Consider the following 6,000-nt stretch of genomic DNA (forward strand, 5'->3'; position numbering starts at 1 on the left):
CCAGAGATGGTCACAATTTTTCTTTTGTTGTTCTCTTTTGTACTATTTGTCATAAAAAGGAATTATCATCAGGAAAGACTACAGGCATAAACCCCATTAGCCTGGTGTTTGAGCCAGCCTCACAAACCGGTGAGTTCATGGTAATCATGTGACTAGCATCTATTTAGACAAACTTTGGTGTGGGTCCCCTACGTAAAAGCTGGATGAGCTTTCTTCTTTCATCTTGTCCTATGTCCTAAGTGCTTGGCTTTGTGACCAGTAGGAATATGCTCTTCAGTCTCCACCATCTGAAGGGTGTACTTACTGAGTGCACCTTGGTGTCCTGTCAAGTAGCCTGGGGTACCAAGTCATTTACAAGCAGTACCCTCTCTCTGTGGCTCTGGCAGCTCTCAGGGGAATTTGTCATAAGAGATCTCAGCCCACAAAGACCTTTGTCCTCTTAGTCTTTATTGCTGGTTTGTGCTGGAAAAATCCCATTTCAGTAGAACCTTCCTGCTATCAAATATTAGCAGGTCAGTGACTGGAAGCACCTCACATTTTTGTGGAAGACTGGAGACAGGGTATTTTTAGCACTATCCTTACTACCTGTGCGATGAAGGCCTTTGCTGCCTCAGACTATTTTTGGGAGTAATCTTTTAGATCCAGGATTGCATCACCTATGCCCTCTCCAGGAATGCCTCCCATGTCCATGGTCTAAACCTGGAAAATTGTCTCAGGGTCTTTCCATTAAAAGGCTTTGAGTCATTATTGAGATTGATAAAATTCTACTTTTCAGTGGCCAATTGTTGGATCCTTTAAAGTGACTATATTGAAAGAAAAACATTCTTTATAGACAGTTTATCAATTGTCATATTAATGTAATAAATAACCTTTAGGTCTCCCTTGACAAGATGAAAAGACAAAAATTAGACTTAAGACCAAAATTAATGTCCACATCCAACACAAAGTCCCCTTCTCAAAATCCAGCCCCATCCATGTGTTTTGATTTTCCTTTCCCTACTAGATTTACAGAAAGCTCTCCAGGCTAACCTCTAAGTTGAAGGTATACACTTAATCAGAGAAATGCTGAAAGCCTGGAAATGAATATAACAAAAGAGATTGGCTGGAAGACCCATTTTGCTCCTACTTCCCAGAGCCCTATAATGAGGCTCTCCTAATGTACTGTTGGATCCTATTGGCTAGTATCTTGTTGAGAATTTTTGCATCGGTGTTCATCAGGGATATTGGTCTGTAATTCTCCTTTTTGGTGGGGTCTTTGGTTTTGGAATTAAGGTGATGCTGGCCTCATGGAACGAATTTGGAAGTACTCCATCTCTTTCTATCTTTCCAAACAGCTTTAGTAGAATAGGTATGGTTTCTTCTTTAAACGTTTGATAGAATTCCCCTGGGAAGCCATCTGGCCCTGGACTTTTGTGTCTTGGGAGGTTTTTGATGACTGCTTCGATTTCCTCCCTGGTTATTGGCCTGTTCAGGTTTTGTATTTCTTCCTGTTCCAGTTTTGGTAATTTGTGGCTTTCCAGAAATGTGTCCATTTCTTCTAGATTGCCTAATTTATTGGCGTATAGCTATTCATAATATGTTTTTAAAATCGTTTGTATTTCCTTGGTGTTGGTAGTGATCTCTCCTTTCTCATTCATGATTTTATTAGTTTGAGTCTTCTCGCTCTTCTTTTTAATAAGGCTGGCTAATGGTTTACCTATCTTATTAATTCTTTCAATGAACCAGCTCCTGGTTTTGTTGATCTGTTCCACAGTTCTTCTGGTCTCGATTTCATTGAGTTCTGCTCGAATTTCATTAACTCTCTTCTTCTGCTGGGTGTAGGGTCCATCTGCTGTTTTTTCTCTAGCTCCTTTATGTGTAAGGTTAGCTTTTGTATTTGAGTTCTTTCCAGTTTTTGAATGGATGCTTGTATTGCGATGTATTTCCCCCTAGGACTGCTTTTGCTGCATCCCAAAGATTTTGAATGGTTGTATCTTCATTCTCATTAGTTTCCATGAATCTTTTTAATTATTCCTTAATTTCTTGGTTGACCCTTTCATCGTTTAGCAGGATGGTCCTTAACCTCCACGTGTTTGAAGTCCTTCCAAACTTCTTGTTGTGATTTAGCTCTAATTTCAAGGCATTATGGTCTGAGAATATGCAGGGGACGATTCCAATCTTTTGGTATCGGTTCAGACCCGATTTGTGACCCAGTATGTGGTCTATTCTGGAGAAAGTTCCATGTGGACTTGAGAAGAATGTGTATTCAGTTGAGTTTGGATGTAAAGTTCTGTAGATATCTGTGAAATCCATCTGGTCCAGTGTATCATTTAAAGCTCTCGTTTCTTTGGAGATGTTGTGTTTAGAAGACCTATCGAGTGTAGAAAGCGCTAGATTGAAGTCACCAGGTATAAGTGTATTATTATCTAAGTATATCTTAACTTTGGTTATTAATTGATATATTTGGCAGCTCCCACATTCGGGGCATATATATTGAGGATTGTTAAGTCCTCTTGTTGGATAGATCCTTTAAGTATGATATAGTGTCCCTCTTCATCTCCCACTACAGTCTTCGGGGTAAATTTTAGTTTATCTGATACAAGGATGGCTACCCCTGCTTTCTTTTGAGGACCATTTGAATGGTAAATGGTTCTCCAACCTTTTATTTTCAGGCTGTCGGTGTCCTTCTGTCTAAAATGAGTCTCTTATAGACAGAAACAAACAATCCAATCATGAAATGGGCAAAAGACATGAACAGAAATCTCACAGAGGAAGACATAGACATGGCCAACATGCACATGAGAAAATGCTCTGCATCACTTGCCATCAGGGAAATACAAATCAAAACCACAATGAGATACCATCTCACCCCAGTGAGAATGGGGAAAATTAGCAAGGCAGGAAACCACAAATGTTGGAGAGGATGTGGAGAAAAGGGAACCCTCTTACACTGTTGGTGGGAATGTGAACTGGTGCAGCCACTCTGGAAAACTGTGCGGAGGTTCCTCAAAGAGTTAAAAATAGACCTGCCCTACGACCCAGCAATTGCACTGTTGGGGATTTACCCCAAGATACAGATGCAGTGAAATGCCAGGACACCTGCACCCGGATGTTTCTAGCAGCAATGTCCACAATAGCCAAACTGTGGAAGGAGCCTCGGTGTCCATCGAAAGATGAATGGATAAAGAAGATGTGGTTTATGTATACAATGGAATATTACTCAGCCATTAGAAATGACAAATACCCACCATTTGCTTCAATGTGGATGGATCTGGAGGGTATTATGCTGAGTGAAATAAGTCAATCGGAGAAGGACAAACATTATATGTTCTCATTCATTTGGGGAATATAAATAATAGTGAAAGGGAATATAAGGGAAGGGAGAAGAAATGTGTGGGAAATATCAGAAAGGGAGACAGAACATAAAGACTCCTAACTCTGGGAAACGAACTAGGGGTGGTGGAAGGGGAGGAGGGTGGGGGGTGGGGGTGAATGGGTGACAGGCACTGAGGGGGGCACTTGACGGGATGAGCACTGGGTGTTATTCTGTATGTTGGCAAATTGAACACCAATAAAAAATAAATTTATTATTAAAAAAAAATCAGGCTCTCCCAGCTTCGGGCTTTCCTATGCAATGTCCTTTGCAAATGTGTCCTGGACCCCCCCCCACCACACACACATACAAATTTATACCCTTTGAGAAGAGCAGAGATTTTAAATTATAACACCCCTGTAGGGGGCACCTGGGTGGCTCAGTCAGTTACATGCCTTCAGTTCAGGTCATGATCCCAGAATTGCAGGAACCAGCCCTGTGGCAGGCTCCCTGCTCTGCAGGAAGTCTGCTTCTCCCTATGGTCCTCTCCTCTCTTCTGCATTCTCTTTCACTGTCTGTCTCAAATAAATAAATAAAATCTTTTAAATCTTAAAAAATATAATTAATTAATTTAAATCAAGCCCCTTTACCTCCACTTCCAAAATTTTCTAAATTTTCTAATTTAGAATGGAATTAGAAAAATGAGTGACCCTTCACAACACACTCCTCACAGAGCAAAGTGTTGATCAAAATTTCTTCTAGGCCCTTCTACAAATGATCAGCAGAAAGGTGATAGGGACTAATAGAAGCCAATGTCAAATTGTATACTTAGAAGACTTCTGTTAAAATACTGTAAACAGACATTTCAAAGGCATAAATCTTTTGATTCCTATTTTAGTTAGAAATCTCTCTGGTATAAGGAAGAAAGTTTAATTTAAAAGGTGGGTCAATCTCTTGATATCCAGTAATTTTGGGGGATTAAAAACAATCTTTGTCTTGCAAATCTCTACAAAATCAGAAATGCAACTTTGGAAGCAGATCAAAGCCCACCTATCTATCAATCCCCAAACCTCACCTGTTCTCCAAATGGTTGTAGATATTATAAAATACCGTAATATTGAGACAAAATTGGACTGTACTTTAAAAAGATAAACAGCAATTACCCTGAAATTCTTAGAAATATTTACATATAAAATATTAATGAAAGGGATTGAAGACAACACACATGAATAAAAAGATAGTCCATGGTCATGGGTTGGAAGAATCAATATTATTAAAATGTCCATACCATCCAAAACAATCTATAGATTTATTGCAATCCCCATCAAAATACCAATAGCATTTTTCACAGAACTAGAACAAGTAATACTAAGATTTGTATGGAATCACAAAAGACTTTGAATAGCTAAAGCAATCTTGAAAAAGAAGAACAGAACTGGAGGTATCACAATCCCAAATTTCAAAATATACAACAAAACTGTAGTAATCAAAACAACATGGTAATAGCGCAACAATAGACACGTAGATCAACAGGACAGAATAAAGACGTAAGAAATAAACCCACAATCAGATAGTCAAATAACATTTTAAAAAGGAGGCAAGAATATGCAATGGGACAAAGAGTCCCTTCAACAGATGTTGGGGAAACTGGAGAGCAGCATGCAAAAGAGTGAAACTGAACCACTGCTTATACCATCCACAAAAATAAACTCAAAATGGATTAAAGACTTACATGTGAGACCTGACTATAAAACTCAGACAAGAAAACAGGCAGTAATTTCTTTGACATCAGCCATAGAAACATTTTTCTAGATATGCCTCAGGCAAGAAAAACAAAAGCAAAAATAAATTACTGGGATTACACCAAAATAAAAAGCTTTGTGTAGCAGAGGAAACCATCAACAAAACAAAAAGGCAACTTAATGAGAGAAAACATTTGCAAATTATATATCCAATAAGGAGTTAATATCCAAAATATATAAAGAATTTATACAACTCAACACCAAACTAAATCTGATTTTAAAATGGGCAAGGGTCCTGAATAGACAATTTTCCAAAGAATACACAGATGGCCTATAGACACATGAAAAGTTGCTCAACATTATTCATCATCAGAAAAATACAAATCAAAACCACAATGAGATGTCACCTTATACCTGTCAGGATGACTAGAATCAAAAAGACAAGAAACAAGTGTTGGTGAGGATGTAGAGAAATAGGAACCCTTGTGCACTGTTGGAGGGAAGGTAATTGGTATAGCCACTGTGAAAAACAGTATGCAGTTTCTTCAAAAAATTAAAAATAGAAATACCAGAGAAAGAAATTTTACTCATATGTGAAATTTAAGGAACAAAAACAAATGAACAACAACAACAACAACAAAAAAGACCCAGCACCCACAAACCCACTCTTAAACACAAGAACAAACTGGTGGTTGCCAGAAGGGAAGGATGGGAGAATGGGTGAGATAGGTGAAGGGTATTAAGAGTAAACTTATCTTGATGAGCACTGAGAAATGCATGGAATTCTTGAATCATTATAGAATGAATTTGGACTTTTCTTCCTTTTCTCTTTTTTGAAATAGTTTGAGAAGAATAGGTATTAACTCTTCCTTAAATGTTTGGTAAAATTCATCTGTGAAACCATCTGGTCATGGATTTTGTTTGCTGGGGTTTTTTGATTACTAATTCAATTTCATTGCTGGTAAT

Source organism: Canis lupus, chromosome 23 (genome assembly GCF_003254725.2).
Source record: "Canis lupus dingo isolate Sandy chromosome 23, ASM325472v2, whole genome shotgun sequence".
Taxonomy (NCBI): domain Eukaryota; kingdom Metazoa; phylum Chordata; class Mammalia; order Carnivora; family Canidae; genus Canis; species Canis lupus.